Source organism: Alligator mississippiensis, chromosome 12 (genome assembly GCF_030867095.1).
Source record: "Alligator mississippiensis isolate rAllMis1 chromosome 12, rAllMis1, whole genome shotgun sequence".
In the NCBI taxonomy this organism is placed as follows: Eukaryota; Metazoa; Chordata; order Crocodylia; family Alligatoridae; genus Alligator; species Alligator mississippiensis.
Genome location: NC_081835.1, coordinates 65,273,351 through 65,291,787, shown reverse-complemented (window position 1 = coordinate 65,291,787; position 18,437 = coordinate 65,273,351). Strand labels below are relative to the sequence as shown.

General features: G+C 46.5%; 1 protein-coding gene across 4 annotated transcripts in view; it reads left to right on the top strand.

Annotated features, from left to right (window-relative positions):
- STRBP (spermatid perinuclear RNA binding protein) overlaps positions 1-18,437 on the top strand; it is a 69,452-nt gene that overhangs the window by 5,227 nt on the left and 45,788 nt on the right. The gene's annotated exons all lie outside the window — the stretch shown is intronic.

Below are 18,437 nucleotides of genomic sequence, written 5' to 3'. Positions count from 1 at the left end.
GCAGCATTGCTTCTGCGTGATAACTGGACCTCCAGGTTATGGCCCTCTGCTCATCTAGGTAGTAATGTTTACTTCATGTGACTGTCAAGCTAGGTTATGACCACTGCTTCGAAAATTGGGAATAAGGGCAAAGACAGCTTTAGTCAGGTAGCTTCATCTCCCTGTTATGGTTAACAAAAAACAAAAAACCAGAAGGAAAAGCCTGTGATCTTGTGAAAAGGGAAGAGTCTTATCCATTTTGGACTGGTCTCATGGTGAAGCTGTAAAAGGGACTAGACAGATTTAGATTCTACTCCAACTTTGCTGTGTGTCGTAATTTTTTTCAGACCTCAGTTTCCCCTGTACAAAACGGAGTGCCAGTGTTGCGATCTGCCTGTCATGTAAGTGTAAGTTTTAAGTATCAGTACTACTTGTGAGTGGGTAAATACGGCAAAAGCCACAAAACAAATGCAGGAAGAAGGCCAGATTGCTTGCTGCTTTATTTTTGGGGCAAAGTTAGTCATTTCCAAAAATAAAGTAGCTTGGTTTGCTTTGAACCCGCATCTGTACACAACTCTGCAGCTTCTGCAGGTGCATGAGACACGAGGGTGAGAACACAGTTGTCAAAATTAGTGTAAGGAAAGGGCTCCTGATACCCAGCCCAAAGGCAAAGTAGAAGACTTCTGGCACTCTGGTACTGTCAGCAGTAAAAGCAGCAGTTTTACCTTTGGCTAGAATCAAATTCTGGAAAACCTGGGACTGCTCTTTGTAGCTCAATAAATGCATAAATAAATAAATTCCCACAAAAGGAGCAAGCGTTACTGTCTCCATTTGAAGATAGGGGATGTTTTGAGTCCATGTGGAAGCCAGAACAAGAAACACGCGGATGTTTCCCTGCCTCCTTTTCCTTGTCAGACACGCCTGTACAAGTCGGCTCTCCTCCTGCAGCCTGTTCTCCCCGACATCCTAGTCCTTTGGGACACTGGTTATTTCCCAGTCCCTACATCACCTGGGAGTAGGGTTTGTGAAGCAGAAGAAGCTGTAACCCTGATCTGCTTGTGTGGATGTAGCCTTCAGTATTTTGCCTCCTTTTCTTTGTTTAATACAGAACTATTTTTAAACAAACCAGTTTGCAAAGTGCAGCTTTGGAAGGTTCCTGATAGATTTGATTTCAGATGGTGATTGATGCATCGGATTATGTGTGCTCAATATTATGCTTCTGGAACTCCAGGACCGCTCTGCAGTTCTGAGCATTCCCAAAGGTCAGCAATCTATATCGCTAATCTTTTATTTTTCTAGACCGTTGAAGAATTTGAAACTGGAGACTTTCTGTCTCTTCCAGAAAGAAAAGAAGGAAAAAAAACAAACCCCAAAACAAACAAGCAAAATGATTTTAACTTCTTGGTCCCAGCCAGGAGCTTGTACTTATTGCCAAGTTTCAGCAGGAACACAGTAGGATAGCCAAGTTATTAAAACCCCCTTGCAAAGGGGATTTACAACAAACACTCCTGGGGCCTGAGTGCTGTGCTGATGTGTATTTCAAGAAGAAACTCCTTTATATATCATGCAGCAATTTAAAATACCTAGTTCAAAACCTGACTGTGTATGTGCACGGTAACGCATACCATTGAACGTGGATTCTGACGCGAATGCTTCCGCGCTGTGGATGGGTCTGTTGCTTCCCTAGAGTTGTGTTGTAAGATGCCTCCATTTTGGTCCCTGTTCAGAAGCTTCCAAGCATTCTTTTAGTGGTCTGATACTAGCTGTGTCATGACAGCAATCCACCCCTAACGGGAAGCTGCGATAGCATCATCTGCTAGCACAGCCCAGAGTACCGGTTTCAGCTCAGTAAGGGGTCCCCTCTCAACTGTGCATTTGCAGAATTGTTATGCCATCCTGGAGGCTGGGCTTAAGTCTTGGTGATGCTGAATCTTTTGTCAAGGAAGTGCTATATGATGAAACTCCCATAGCCCATTTGTGTGTGCAGTGACTTCAGCTGCAGTGGCTAGGTGGAGGTGCCACTAAGGAGAACGTCAGGAGAGCAGGGAATAATCGGCAGCATTGCGCAGTTAGCAGGAGCTCCCCGCTGACTTGACGTCAACTCATTTTTTGTCTTAGGAAGGTCTCAAGCCACTGTGAAGGGGCCAGGATGTAAAATAACTTTCTTTGCTGAGAATTTCTCTGCTTGCCTTAAAAGTACAACTGCAGATGCTCTGCAAAACAGACTGAAAGGTCACTGGGCCTGACTGTATCTTGCATATTATCAATAATCGTGTTTATTATGGTAGTGGCAGCCAAGCCTGGGGCACCATTGTACAAACTCAGCAGCCCGTGGTCCTTGCTCTGAAGAGCTTGGAGCCTAAGAAAGCAGGGGGTGAAAGGGCAGAACATGCCAGCTGAGTGAAGTGTGATGGTAGCGAATATGTTAGTTAGCCTGCCAGAACAGTGGTACTGGAGTCGACAGGTGTAGTGAGGAAGGGAATAGCCAAGTGGAAGGAGAAGTGAAGGTGGAGGGGGCAGAGGAGGGTGGAAACAAGGTGAGACGGGGCAAGAGGAGGAGGAGTTGAATACTGACTGAAGCAGAGGTGAGGAGGGGAAGCAGCAGAATGGGTCTGACAGCCTGCCAACACACAGCAGGGGAAATCCACTTTCTTGCAATGACTGGAAGTCTCTGCCTTTGCTCCTGGAACTGCTTTTTTCCAAGTAGAGCTTCTGGCTGCCTCCTGCCTGCAAAATTTCCCCCAAGGAAAATTGCTGGAGGAGAGCTCATTTGCCTGTAGACATGATACTCTATGGCATTCTGGGAAGAGGAGCTGGACTCTCTCCCGGTCCTTTTTTTTTTTTTAAATCAGACTGTTTTTAATCACAGAGATTCATCAGCTCCTTCCTTTTGGCCTTGTATGTCATGCATGGTTCCCTCTCCTATCTGATCCTAATGCCAATGACTTGAAATAGTTAACCCCTTTTATTGCTAGCTTCAGCAGGTGCACTTTAGCTCCAAGGGTTGTTCCTCCTCCCCCTCCCCCCAGCCTAATACAAAGTACAGGAGCAAGCCTCATGCATAGTACAGAACTGATTGCATGTTGGCTGAGAGGAGAGGAGTGCTGGGATTTGCTCTGATCTCTTTTCCTCTCCCCCTCCATTTGTGTTCCTCTTGTGTAGAGACTGTTTGGACTACCTACCGGGTTAAGAGACGGTGGTTTTCTTGGGGAGACTTTGCATTAAGATCAGAACAGTAATTGGAGAACACACAAAGCAAAAAGCCATCAGTTCCCTTTGCAGTTTACAGTCTTGGGGGTTTTTGTACCATGAATTCGCTTCAAAAAGATTCCTCTCTGCTTTTTCTGAGCAGGCGCAGCCGAAGTCCCTTTGTTCAGTCTCTTTCCCACAAGAACTGACCTTAATGCAAGGGTGGGTTGCAGGATCCCGGTGCGGAGAATGCAGCTGAGGCAGGTGGGGGTGTACTTGGTCAGGCGCTCTGAGCTGCGCTCCTGCATTGCATTGCTTCCAGTCTGCAGGGGGGGTTTCACCGTCAGCGTCTCTGCTGCAGCTGGCGAGCACTGCAGCACAGGAGCAAAGCTTGCAGATCCCTGCTCTGGCACAAAGGCACAGAGATGGGGCAGCTGGGGAACTGGCACGGGAAGGGGGAAGGGAAAGCGCCAATGGCTTTTGGAGCTTGGAGCCTGGGTTAGGTTCTGTGAAGGAGAATAAATGAATGTTCACTGCCCTGGGAACCCAGGGTCTGAGCCCCAGGCGGAGAAGTAGAGGGATGAGCGGGCAAGAAGTAGCAGGGTACTGAACTGCTTGCTTCTCTTTTGCTTGTGGAAGGAGACCCCACGGAGGGGGATTGGGGACTCCACAGGGGAGTGGGAGGGTCAGGCTGTGCAAATTAAGCAAGGGGAGATGGGTGCAAGAGGAGGTGCAGTCATTCTTTGTATGGCAGCAGCAGGTGGACAGCTGTGTTCGAGTGCTGCACAGATCCAGGCCAAGAATGGACAGATTCCCCTCACCAAGAACCAGCCATGTGAGTAGGCAGCACTCCCAGCTGGGCGAAGCAGGCATGCGTGCACTGGAGTGCGGGGCACGTTCTTCATTCCTCCTCCCTTATTTGCACTGTGGTTGTCTGGGGACCCTGTTCCCTGCTGCATGTGCACAGCACGTAATGCAAACTAGAAAGCTATTCCTGCCCTCGAGCGCTTATTTTGCCAGCTGATACTGTGCACATTCCTGTCTCTCAGTCTCCCTTCCTTTCCGCATATTACAGCTAAAAATGAAAGAGCGGGTCACAAAGGCTGCTTTGACAGCTTGCTGGAGGAGGGCAGTGCTCTTCCTGTCCTAGAAGCTGCTCAGCATCAAGCGAATGACCGGCGTTCAGTCCATCTGGGCTGGACTCTGTTTCCCTCTTTATCCTCTCAGACCTGTTCCTGTCGAGAGCTTTCAGCTGCTTTTTGTGTTTTGGCTTTTAGATGGACCCTGAACATGGCAATGGAGCAGGGGCAGTGCTGGCAGTGTTGGTTGCTTCAATAGAAGGTGGCTTTCCCATCAGAAAGTTGTAAGCAGATGCAGACCTTCCTTGCAGCCCCAGATTTCTGTCAGGGAATTGGGTTAAACAGTTCTGAAGAGATCAAAATCTTCTGACACTGAGGTTGTATTGGTTCTTCCCAGGAAGATACAATGGTAGTCGCCAAACCAATTCCAGGAGAAGACTGCTGCAACTCAAGTTGAGAGGCTTCTGTGTAGCTGGTACTACTGGTTTTGTTTCTGGTGCTGGGGGAATGAGGATCACGGACTGTGACACACTGGGGGAGCTGATGAAGTGTGTTTCAGGGTCATTTGGGCAGCAGTTGTCCCATTTGCACAAGTTGAAGAGGCAGCAGCAAAAAGCTCTTTCCTGCCCACCTTCCTGTATTGCTGCAGGATTGGACCAGAAGGCACTGGAGATTGGTTTTAAATGGCTCGAGGCTATTAAATATTAAATGGCTTTATGCAGTTTTATTACAAAAGAAAGGCTAGTTTGATCACAATAATGCTTGCTCTGACTTGTGGCATCTTATTTTTGCTACTAAATTGGTAAATGTTTGCTTTTCTCTGGAATCAGACTGGAGACTTCAGCGTTTTTAATCTTGGGCAGCTTCCTAGCCCTAACCACAATGATGGCACTAGTTTTCTTGGATTATTGCTATCGGGTGTTGTGCCTGCTTCGGTTTCTCTCTTCGAGAGAGTTGTCATAAACCCACTGAAATATGGTTCCCAAAATGCAATCTGCAGGTCACACCTGCAAGTGAAAGTTTGGTAAGATCACATGGGGGTCCCAAGGGTGGAGAAATTTTGAGGGCTGACAATAACCCATGGGTCTGGAAAGTTTGGTGATTCCAAAACATGCTGCTTCTCCTCCCCTGCCCCCTGCCAACCTGATTCCATCTTTGCACCGTAGTTCTTTACATCTCACCCCAGACTGCTAACGCACACATTTTAGGACTTTGACTTGTCACAGTCCCCATGAGTATTTGGTCTTTCATTTATGGCTTCATAGGTACTTTGGGTGTGTTCTCCCTTGCACAGTCTACTGTAGGGCAAAATGAGGTTTTCACCCTGTGCATTTGGAAGACTTGTTCTGATTTGCTGTCATCTGATTCTACTGAAGGCTTTCCAAAATGCAGTGTGCTGCTGAGGCCTGTCAAACATACACCCATAGTGTCCATTCCCAAAGGTTGCATAAATGCAATGCTGCACATTAGTCAAGAAATAACTGGCTGGCCTTGTTGGCTGTCAGTCATGTCTGCATTTCTGGATGAAGTGGATGGCTAAGGCAGATGCATATATTTTAAAGACCCATTGCAGTGTATGAGGTGTCCTTGGAAAAAATACTTATTTCCGCTGGCTGTCAGGCAGTATTTTGTAAGCTGCAATTTTTATATTGACTAGCTGGTGGTTTTGTAGCTCTGTAATTGTGATTTTTCTGAGTGTGTAAAACAACTGCGTGCATTTTACAAACAACCTTTTTTGCTTTCCCTTTCTAGAAGCAGACAGTTATCCACATTTTATGTCATTCTTCTTGCTTTGGGTCTTGAACCTCCAGTGCTTTCAGTTTTATGAATCTTTCTAAAGAAAGTGACCTCCCACTGGATGGCTAGAACAAAGCCTAGTTTTATGCGAGATGGTGCATGTTTCCCTGTACAACCCACAGCGAGTATCTTTGCCATTTCATTTCAAAACAGAGGCTGCCACAGAAATGCACATTAATTGTCAGACTGTTAGGTGTGAAAGGAACAAATATCTATTAGGCACTGAAGGTGTCCTACTTACTTCATGTGTGATTTTTGCCTAAGCTAGGTGTCCAGATGGGAGTCTTTAAATACATCCAGCTTTCTCTTGCTCTCTGCTGTGTTTTAAATGCAGCTCATGGTGCTGAATACAGCTTCCTCTGAGAAACACTTTGGAAGAAAAACAAATACAAAATTTGGTTCCACTTTGAATCAGGGGGGCGGGGAACCGCAGTATCTTTGTTCCTGGAAACTCCCTCCTTTTGGGCAACTTCCAAATAGCTTAGTTTTATAATATTCGTAACTGTATCTAGTGGATCAGACTGGGAGGATTCCCAGCTGCTCGGACACGCATGGTAGGCACTGTGGGAGAATGGGAATAGAACAGAAAACTCAGTTTCTGACTTTTCTCTCCATAAAATGGTTGTCAGAAGTATGTTGGTTCCCTAATATGATGAACTTGCTTTTGGTTTATGGAGGACAGGGTCAGGCTTCCTCTTCTCAAGCTGTTCTTGTGTTAGTAGGCGGCTCCTTGTTTTTTCAATTGTGCGCGTTAAAACTCAGACGGTTTAGCAGGGTAACTCGTAACCATTGTTTTTTCAGTTTTCCTCTCTGAGGAGTCTGGCAGGCACCATGGAGGCTCTGTTGGAAGCTGAAAAATGTATCTTTGATCTCTGCACGTTAAAATCTGATTGCCATTCTAAATATTTGATTATGATCTTTGAATAGGCATGGTAGTAGTCACTAAACACAGGTTGTGGAAGTAAGTGCATTGTAGCTTTGCTGCTTCTGGTGTTACCTGGTGCACATGGAAATGCAGGGCCTGCACTTGTTTTTGCAATGTTGTGAAGTCCTAACTTTCCAGGAGCCCCTGTGTATGGCCGTGGCAGTGTCTGTCCTCCTGCGGAGCTGCCCTCTACAAGCTTTGATGAAGAAGCCATATTTACTTCTGCCAAACCTTGAGAAGGAGATATGGAGCACACTGGTAGATGCACGCTTCGCAGCTTCTAGTTCCTGAGAGCCACTGAAATCATTTACTGTTTCTCCTGGCATTCCCCACTTCAACATCTTCTGACACTACAGTATGTTGGTATGGCTTCTTAATCTGAGGGTTTCTCGAAATCCTGGCTGCTGCCCGTTACTGGGAAGTTTTAAGCGAAGCCCTGAATTTGTTCTGTCCCTGTGCATGAGCGGGGGGCTTTTCTTTTGACCTTTGTTTTACATGGAAATTTCTTGCTTTTTTGCTGTTGGAAGATAGGCTGCAGGTTTTGTCACGGGGGTCACAGAAATGACGGTCGATGGAGTTGGGCCATGGATGTTGACTTACAGGAGAGGAGGTCCTCCAAACTACAGCTTCCACAAGGCAAAGCTTGGAAAACCACTCAGCTTGGTTACTGCTGAGCTGTGCTAAGTATGCAGTGGGCAGGGTGGTAAAGTTTCCCTGAGTGGGGTGTGTGTGTTTGTGGTCTACTGCTTCCCACACACACCCGTGAAATTTTATTAAATTCAGGGTGCCAAAATCCTAGTCATAGTTATGAAACATGATTGCCATTAAAAGCAAAAGGCAGCTAGAAACCAGTAATTTTTCTTTGCTGCTCATCAAATACTAAAGATCTGTCTTGGCCTCTGAACATCATTCAGTGGCAGTGCTCATCTTTTCTTCCTGAGCTGTTTTGGGGCAGAAGAGCCTTTGCAGTGCCTGAAAGCTTTCCATCTGTTGAGGAGCAGCCTTGTAATGCCTCAACACTGCGGGATTAAAACAACAAATGAAACAAAACCTGGCAGATCACAGCAGAAGCGGTAATTGCTGCCCCCCCAACCTAGAAAAGGAGAGTCAAGGGCTCTGAACAGTGCTGGTTGAAAGGACAGCATTAAAGGTGAACTAAAATGCTGCTAAAATAGCCGCATGGGCAGAGACCTCCCATCACTGATCGCAAATGGCCTGGTCCTGTGGATGGGTAGTGTGGCTGTTACACCATCCTAGGGCTTGTAGGGCAACGCCCTGACTGTGTAGCCCTAAATTGCAAAGCAATTGTATGTAGAACAGTAAACCGAAAGCTTTATAAGCTCTTTATGCCAGAGCTGGGTGGGGGGAGGACTTTCTGTCTCAAACATATTGTGGTGGTGGCAGCTACAGAAAAAAAGAAACCTTGACCGTGATTCGTGCGGGTGAGCGGAAACGGTTCTTGACTCATCAGGAGCTGTGTTTGTGATGTTTCCCAGGCCACCTGTTACTGGCTGAGACTCTCAACGCCATTCTGACGCGTGCCTGAAACCCACTGCAGTTGCCTTGAAAAGAGGAAGAGCCTGTTAAACCTGGAGTCGTCAGTGAGTGCCCAGGGTTGGGGCAAGAGCTGTTTGCCTTGGAAGACTGGCAGTCTCATGGGGCCATGCTGATGTCCGGGATGCTGCTTAGCTCCCACAGCTGCTTCCCGTAGCTTTCTAAGTGCTTGCAAGCATCCTTCCTGAGGACCAGTTTAGAGTGTCTCACTGCCTAACAAAGCGAGAGACTGTCCTGTCATCAGTGTCAGGCTCCAAAGTCCATATGTGTCTAATTTAGGGAAATTAAAAAAAAAAGTGAGTATCCAGCAGCTCCTCCTGAGCTCCAGTGCTGCAACAGGCCCTGAACTCAGTCCCATGGAGTCCAGTTGTTGGACGTTTCATCTGAATCCCTTTGAAGGATTAGTTATAGGTCTACAGAATTCATTATGAGCATGTGTGCGGCTATCCCTGTTGTAAGTTAGAGCTGTCTATTTTGCTAGAGCTTTTATTTGAGCGTGTGATTCAGAGGCAAAGGCAGCTGGCTGTTTAAAAAATATATAAACAAAGTGGAGTCCACTTCACAGTGAATTGCGGCAGTCTGCCTGAAGCACTGAAAGATTTGAATGAGGAGCATAACCTACAGTTTGTATGGGAGAGGTAGCAAGGAAAAACTGGCTTCTCTTCCCTGTGCTGCCACTGACTGACAGCTACTTTAAATAGATCCCGTCTCTCTGTTCCTTCTTGATTGCAAAAGGGAATTAATTACCCCTTCCATGGCCCTGGAGCACCTGTACGGTGCATCAGTGCCTGTCGGAGTGGGGGAAATTTCCACCCAACGTGACTCACTCCCCCTCTTAAAACACCAGGCCTTCCTTTTGTTGCCCGTACTTGGTCTTTGTTCCAAGGCATTGCTCTTTCGAAGCAGGAGTGCTGCTTCCCAAAAGAGAAGAGCTTTCCAGTGCCGTGGCAGAGCGAGCAGGCGTGTTACGTTGGATACTCCGTGGAATCTGCTCGTCCTGTAAACATTAGAGAAAGCAAGTGTCAGTCCATCACGTCCGCTCTTGTAACAAAAGCTGGACTGTGTATTTCTAGCAGCATCAGGTCAAAATGAAAACGATATTTCAAGAGGTGCGTTTTGGAGTACGCCCCAAATGCCCCTCTTTCTGCTAGTCAGCCTGGAAAAGACATTGTCCTGGTGTTTGCCTGCCTGTGAAACGCTGAGTAATGCTGTCTCTTCTCCGGTAGATGGAGGAGTAGTTTCCCAGTTGCTCTCATCAGTGCGTAACCTTTCATTCTCTAGGATGCATCATTCCAGTGTTTAAAAAAATATCTTCTGTAGACTGGCTGCAAAGGCCGCTCTAGTGAGGTTTGGAGGAATGCTGATTATTTCTACAGACCCACTCTGACACCCGCCTACTCCACAAAGCATTTGGTTGCAATATTTTCCTGAATCTCTGACCCTGTCCTCGTTGTCCTGTGTTCATCTCCCTTTTACCAGAGCAGGGCACTCCCCCACAACTGCTGGTGGAAATTAACTGGTTTTGGATGAATATAGCCGTGTGGTGGCTGTTGGCAGGAGAAACGTGCAGCTCCTGCCACAGAGGCAACATAAAGATGCTCTTTTTCCCTCCCCAGCAAAGTTCTCTTCCTCTGCTTGTCTCTGATTCCAGTGGAGCGCTTCCAAGAAGAGTTTGTGATCAGTCTTCAAAACACAGATACGTGGGATAACTGCATCCTGTCTTATGCCATATGGTAAATCTTTTTTTTAAAGTTTTTCTGCAGGCTAATAAGCAATGATATGCCTAGAATTACTTCAGATGTACAGCAAGTCAATTTAAAACTCTCCAACTCCTAATTTGCAATCTTTAGAAAACCTAAAACAATAACATCCTAGTGCTTTTAGAAATCTATTATCCTGAATTACTGGGTAGCCTTAGGCATGTGAAAGTGTTCAAGTGTCTGATACCCTGCAAATCCTTTAACTTTCAGGGGCAGTGACTTCTTGGAAAATCTCTCTCCTCTGGATTAACGTGACCCAGGCATCTTTTCTGTTCATATTAATTTCAGCCTTTACTGCTCTGTTACAATGGTGCTTTTCTCAAAAGAAGAAAATTCCTCCTACTCAAGATCACGCTCTGATAATAAATGTTAAATATTCTATTTACTCTTTAAAGAAACAGCACTGATTTTTTTTTAAATGTCAATTCCTTGCCTGTGCTGCAAGTAATAACACAGATCAGCTGAAGAACATTCTAAAAGTCAAAGTGCCTCCTCATCATTTTGGCTGTTGTGCTTCACTCAGTGGGGGAGACTAGTCGTTTCACTCTCTGGTTCTGTGCACTAACGCTTGTGCAGCAAAGCTAAATGTTTCATGGAAGAGCACCATGCTGAAAATTATTCATGGGCTTCCTTTCCCCCCCTTTTTTTTCTTTTCCTCTTTTTTTTCTTAAAGAAACCTTGCTAAGGGTTTCCTAGCCTAACCTTTCTCCTTCTTGTCCTTTAAAGATGCCAGGGAAGATGCATGAAAAAGCTGGGGTATAAAAAAAGCAGGTGACCTTTCAGTGCACAAAAAGCACCTGCAATTCCATTGAGGGGGCCAAAGTAATAACAAGAGTTATTAAGATTAAAAAACAAAAACCCCCAAACCCTATGCAGATGCCTTGTTGCTCATTAGCGCTCAGGTGTTTATTTCTGGTAGTCAGTCTTGGTGCTGTAGTGCTGCGGGAAGGGGCTAAGTCAACAGCCCCAGAAAAGGACATCCTTTTCCCATAGAATAAGGTATGGCTTAGGGTAGTCAAGTATGCACGTTGCTCAGTGTCCACGTCCTATTCATTTCTTGCGCTCTGTACTGTGATTGCCAAGAGCAGCGATGGTTTTGTGACATGGGCGTTGACTCAGAGATAGCTGAACAGATGGTAGCACAGTTAAGTCCCAAATCTAGGTTGATTATATCATTTGATCTAGAACTTCATATCTTACTGCCAGCTGCTGGACCTATCAAAGGAAGCATCAGTTTCAAATTAATTTTTTTTTTTTGCCCGAGTTGTTCCAGGTTTTACACCTGTGCCCTGCCGATATTTTGTCATTTTCCCATTGCATCTTCCTACTTTAAAAACGAAGTTTCTGTCCTGCCTTGCTGGAAGACCCATGTTCCCCAGGGGAATCTGTGAAACTGAATACATGTGATGGCTGTCCAGGGCCCAAAGTAAACCAAGATTTCCTCCTCCTTCCCCTTTTAATATCTATCTTGAGCCTTATTTGTAACGATAGGAGGCTTGGGGCAGGGAGGGAAGGTTGTAAATTAAATTACTGTTCCTTTTTAGCATGTTTCCGAGAACTCTTAACAATACTGTTGCAAACTGCCAAGTGATTTCCCCCCCACTTGTGTTGCAGATAATTAAGGCATGTTTCCTTTACATGTTGGTACTATGCACCTGTGTTCTCAGACATAAGCAAGCACTACCACGAATGCACTAATGAATAAACAGAGAAGAAAAAGCAAGTGTATTTTTTTTATATGTTTGACATAATAGGGAAAAACACCCTTGCCACGAGAGAGGAAGGGAACTTATGTGCAAAAAAAAAAACCTGCAAAAAAAGAAAGGTGAAAAAGCTGCATCTAGTTTCTTGATGATATGGAAGCACCACAGCGGACTTGCATTGCTGGAAAGTTTGACAACAAGAGGCCAGTTGTTTGGGGATTTAAAAGAAAAGGGTTTGATTGACCCTGCACTCCAGAAGAAAAATTATGTCCAATTATACAACTGAAAAATCTGATCAGGAAGGCATGAAAATATCTCGTCAGCCTGTGGCTAAAAGGCCAAGCAGTGCCCCCAGTAATACTCCTGCAAAAGGAACGTAATCAATTGTTTGGCTCCTTTTTCCCTGAGCTGAGCTGGGCTACTTGGGGAGAGAAGAAACGGCTCAGGTTTGCCACTGAAGTCAGCAGATCTGACTGAGCACGCAGAGGGGGTAGATCTGAAGTAAGATGCTGGACTAAGGCAATTTAATGTATTTTTAAAGGCTTGTCAAGGGCACCCTGAAAACTGTAAGGGCACTCTCATTAGGGCTTGCAAACAACCCTACACACTACTACTTGTCTGACCGTAACCACACTTCAACATGTTTTCAGAGTCTCATACCGTAAAGACCTCACTGATGGATTTTGAGTGCTTAATGTAGTCAGCCTGGCCTTTCCTCAGCGCTGCAGTGTTGGCAGGCTGTAGCCTTTCAGGTTTACTGAGGACATCACTGCTGCTCTCCGTATGAAAATACCCAAATTTAAATTAAGCTGGTGTTGGGTTAGCTTACGTGCATCCTACCTAAACTATAATATGGTGAATGAGTGGAACAGCAGGGGTTGGCAGGGAGGACTCCCTAAGGAAAAATTATCCACTGCTGCTTGCTTCACAGGTCTCTTGCCCCTGAGATGTTTGGTGGCAGCTGCTGTCAGACAGGAGGCTGGAGGAGATGGGTCCCTGGGCTCAGCCACTGGCATGGGGAACTGGAGTGGGGGTTGATGCTGCTGTTTTAGAAACACTAGTATGTTAAATTAACACCCACTCTTTGCATTCTTCCATGACTAGTTCATTAGAACCAGTTTTGGGTCAGCCCATTAGAAGAAAAACATTAATTAAATTGCACCTATACTTACAATGGGGGAGTAAAAACCTGTTCTTTCCTGTTACTTGAAGTGCTGTGCCTTGTGAGAGTGGTAGTTTGCTGCCATAGGGGCCTTGCAGGGTAGAGAATTAGGGTGATCCGAAGTTGGTGGTAGTGCTGTGAAGGGTTGGGGATACCTATGTCACTGCTGCATGCTGTAGATCCGACTGCAGCAATCTGGGGGAGTAATGTGCTGACAGGCAGCATCGCGTTCCTCCGTGCTCATGAGACTGCCTGTGCCAGCTGCAGTGCTGCAGAGGAAGGGCATGTGAAACACAGGCAGCTTCTAGCTTTCACTGCAGGTCTGAGAGCAGTGTTTCAGCAGTGGCCGGTTTCAGATGCTTCGGCTGCAGCTTGATATGATGAGAGGCTGAGCTCCAGATGTGCTGGAGAGGAGAATGCAAAGTAAGAGTGGTGAGCAAAAGAGAAATGTTCTAAAGATGACAGGATTGAATTGATGGGAAGAAATGGGGAAAAGGCCACAGACAGCCTGTGAAAAGAGATGGATGGGGAAAGGAATGGAATGAGAGTCTAAGAATGGTAGAAAAAATGTAAAGGGGACAGAATATGATGACAGGGCTGAAGAACAGAGATGCTTTTGAAATCGTACGTGGTCCTGCTCTTGTCCTACATTTGCACTTGCTTAGCAGGCAGCTCTTATTCTGAAGAGGACTAGTATTTGGGATTGGGGGGGCATAGCCTCTCCCTTCCTTGAATGGTTGTCTCTGATTAGAGCACTTTAACAAATCAAAGGGGTTACACGTGTGCTGCAGGGCTTCTAGAGTGTCTTCACTGGCTGGTCCTGGTAGCCCGCATGGTTTTTTTCCATATCTTTCTGGTGGGTCATTCTAATCGCAGTGAACCCTGCCTTCCTTTTCTTGGTAACCTTTTTGTCATAGTGTGGACCCCATTCAGCTGCTGTTCTGCCATGCATCATGGTGTTGTACTCCTCTTCTAAAAGAGTGCTGGAGATCAGACAGCAAATTCCCATCAGTTTTGTTGGTCTTCAGCAGTGATATGGGGAGCACAGAGAGAAGCAAATGCCTGCATGCACCAGCACACTAGAGAGCAACTCCAGGCTCTCCCTAAACGAGAATCACATGGATGCATCCAGACAACGAGGCAGCAGAGGGATGGGAAAGCAAAAATAAGGCACTCAAGCTGAAAGTGAATTCCTAATCAGTGCATCTCTTCGCAGGCAAGCTGCCTGGGCTTGTATTTCATCCAAGGAAGTGCCGTTCTCTCATCAAACTTTAGGACTGGCTAGAGCTCCTTCCAAAGCCCCCTAGCCTCAAACGCAAGACCGAGATTGCCTCTGGTTCTTGGCTCATAAGCCTGCCCTTACACAGATTTAGTTTCTCCGGCGAGCTGGAGCTTGGTTGCTGGTCAGAATATTTTGGAAGTATCCTAATGCACAGGAAGAGGCTCAGGTGCTGCTTGAAGTGGCCCATAGATAGCAAAGCTGAACTGTATTTAATGGTTGGACTAATAGTATCTTAGCCCCCTTTTGAACAGGGCTTGTGTGTTTAGATCCAGTGCTGAGCTGGCCGCAGGGGGCTCAGGCAGGCTGTCTCTGAATCCAGCTCTTGTCTTTGGCACAATCGTTAATTTGGCTTGTGCACTGAGTCTCCAAGCCAAATGGTTCTCCTCTGCTTTCTTTCCGAGCTGAAGCAGGTGTGGCCAGACGGGCTGAACCTTTTCAAAGCACACAAGAGACCTGGACACCCAATTCCCATTAAGGCAAGTGCAAACTGGGACACCCAGCTTCCTGAGGCAGGGTTGCAGGTTGACGCCTCGGTTAGTCATTGTTCTTAATGTTGTAACCATCCATTGCCTGTTTTTAAAAGAGAGGTGGCTGAACCAGGCCTCCTGTGGCCCTGTAGAAAGTGCCCCAAATTCTCATGGGATCTCAGTTTGATGATGGTCTCGCTGACTGGTTGTGTTGTTTTACTCTCATGGTTTGTCCAGCCTTAAACAATCAGTTGTAGCATGGACAGACCAGCACTCACTGTGGTTTGATGGATTGAAGGTAGAGGTCCTTGTACTGTCAGTCGGATGTTGCTGATGAAAAGCTGATGGACTGGCTGTGAGAGGGCAAGGAGCAGCACAAAGTGTCTTGCAAATATAAAACCTAGATGTTAATGGTGGTATGAGCGACTCTGGGACAGGGACCACATCTCTGCCCTCTTGCCATCCTATGTAGGCCCTGTGTGTGGCTTTGTCTTTGCTGTAAATCAAAACTGAAAGCTTCATAGAGCGCTTGCCAGGCATTGTCTCTTGGCATGTGGACAAGTGCTGACAAGCAGAGTCACTGAGAGCCTGATCTGGACTTGACTGGGGTGGCCAGGTTGCAAATGAGATGTTAGCCAAATGGTCCCTCATCTGCCTAACCGAATGAATGACAGGGAGGGGATGAACCCCAGTGGCTGACTGTTAGCCTGTTCCAATTCATAAATACCACTTTCCAGCAGCACGCTGCATTCCCAAGGGTGGCTGGCGTTTATCATTCCTGTTTTCCAGATGGGTCAAGAGCCACAGAGGCCTTATTTGTACAAGCACCTTTTGCCACCTGGGCTGCCTAGTTTGTGTGCAGAACACCCAAGTGCTTGCAAATTTTTGGGAGCATCTGCAAGCCTCTGGTAGCAGCTGTGAAATGAATGAATATGTTCATAGATTCATAGATGTTAGGGTCGGAAGGGACCTCAATAGATCATTGAGTCCGACCCCCTGCATAGGCAGGAAAGAGTGCTGGGTCTAGATGACCCCAGCTAGATACTCATCTAACCTCCTCTTGTAGACCCCCAGGGATGTTCTTCTAGGGAGCTGCTTACTTCCTGTCTCCCATGTGCTCCTCTTCCTCTCGCTCGGCCACATCCCCCTGCAAGGCAGGATTGAGTAGCAATCCCTGTAGTATGCTCTGCCAGGCCTTTCTTAGTTTTAAAAGTTCCAAACAGTGGGACGCCTGCCCCTTTTGGGGTGCCGTTCCCCAGCCAAAATCGTTTAATCTTGAAAGCCCCAGTTGTAATCTTTGTGCCACCTTAATTTCTTTCCTTCTCTCAGCATTTTACCTTAAGATCCCTGGACCATTGCTGCCCTGCTCCGCATCCCATTAGTCATAGCTTAACCAAGCTATTATGTTGAGCATTTTACGTTTTTTTTTTCTAATCATCCATCCTGCTCCTCAGTAATTCTTGTTTCTTCCCTCCTCTGAATTCCCTTCGCTTCGTCAGCTTCTTTCCGATATTTAGGCAGACATAAACGAGTCCATTTTCCCATGTGTGCTGGTGCTGATCATAACTAGCTTTTGCATGGTGCTAACGAGGGCACCTTCTCTCCCTGCAACGTGATGTGACACTTTGGACTGTCTGCGTGTTTCAAAACTGCAGTGGCTTCACTACTCGGGTCGCACTGCAATCTCCTAGCGGGTTGCATTTATGTAGCAAAGCATCTTGGTGCTTTACATATGGCAGGTGGGAAAATATCACCATTTTATAAATGGGAAATGGAGCCATTAAATGACTTGTCCAAGACTGCCAGTGGCTGGGAATAGAATCCAGGCAACTGGAGTGCAGCTCTCACCTAAGACTACCACCTGCTGCTGCCCTTCCATGTGCTTACTGTACTTGGTTATGGCTTTTCTGATATCACTGCTTTCTAGGGGGGTGGGCAGACCTCACATGTGTAGTAGTACAAACATACTCAGGCATGCACTACAGAAATGCCACATCTGCCCCAAAAAGAGTTCCTCTTTCTAAGAGGAACACCTTTTTGGTAGCAGGATGCTTCATAGTGTCACATGGAACATCTGTCCTGTCTAGTTACAGGAGGGCTCTTGGACCCCCAGCATCCCACAATCCCCTGCTCTCACTCTCCCCTGCAGTGGGGAAGCTGCTGACAGAACCCTTGCTGCCCCACTCCAAGAAACAGCTGGTCAGCGACCAGTCGGCTGTTTGGGGCAGCAGAGGCTGTCAAGCCAGCCCTCTGCCCCTTTCTTCCTGCAGGCAGCTGCTGCATCAGATTGGGACCTGGGCTGCAGCAGCAGCTGTCAGGCACAGCTCCTGGCTGCCTTCTGGGGTAGTAGGGGGAGGAGAGCATTCCCAGCTACTTCTCTGTCAGCAGTGGCATCAGCTGGAGACATGGGGAGAGCAAAGGAACAGCCCCTATTGCCCCTGGGCTGGAGGGTGCCCTGAGACAACTTTGTCTCTCTAGCCAGGGTGCTGGCTGTATAGCTACACCCCTGTAGCACTTTTTTAATATGCTGAAGCACTTTGCAATGCTCCAAATGCATGTCTGTCCGCGGGCTACGTCCCTTCCTCTCCCATATTCCACCCGTGTGCTCTCCCTCCTCTTCCCTGTAGCACACAAACTTTATTTTCTTATTTCATGCCTCACAAGCTCCTTTTGTGTCTCTCTCTCCCATCCTCCCTTGGTATTACCTCTGTGTTTTGATAACTCCAGGAAAAGGCTAACTGCCACATCTATTCTAGGGCATCCAGAGCACCAAGAGTAATCTCCAGCACCTGCTTTGAACTCTGGCCCTATCTTGGCTGCTGCTGCTCCTGCCACACTTCTGTCCTTCAATAAATTGTTTCCTGCGTCTGTGTGTTAGGCTAGGGAGTACATTCTGGCCTCCTACAAGGTCACACAGGTAACAGTTGCAAGGATGGTGCCACAATTTTCTGCCCAACTTGAGGCTCTTTCTTCATTAACTGAAGCGTGCCAGCTTTATCGCCCCAAGCCAGAAACACAGGAAAGGATGTATGGTATGCAGGTGGTACTTGCAGGACATAGGAGACATGACAAGTTTCTTGGGGCTCTGTGTTACCCAGCCAACAGCACGAGGCTTTTAATCTCCTCATGTTCTCATCAAGTGGCTCTTTAATAAACTAGATAATTAAACAGGAAGGAAGCAGGAAGGTTAACTCACATTGAGTAGTCGTGTTGAAGCTGATCCATTGGGTCTGATGGAAGACCTGTCTTAATGGTGAGTGAAGGAGAAAGGGGAGCATTCTTTGCCATTCTTCCAGGTTTCTTCCAAATGGCAGCAGAGTTCATAGCTTCTCTTTTTCATCTTATTTCTTTAAAAAAATGCATAAAGCCACTGAGGCGGTGAGACTGACATGCTAGAGAATGCATTTAAGTGAAGGCTCATTAATGTTTAAACCATCTGAAAGGCAAAGATGTGCAAAATAACCAATGTGGATTTGCAATATTAAAAATGCCAACTTCTTCAAATATTGTCAGCGGGGAGAGGAGGGAGGTAATTTTAGA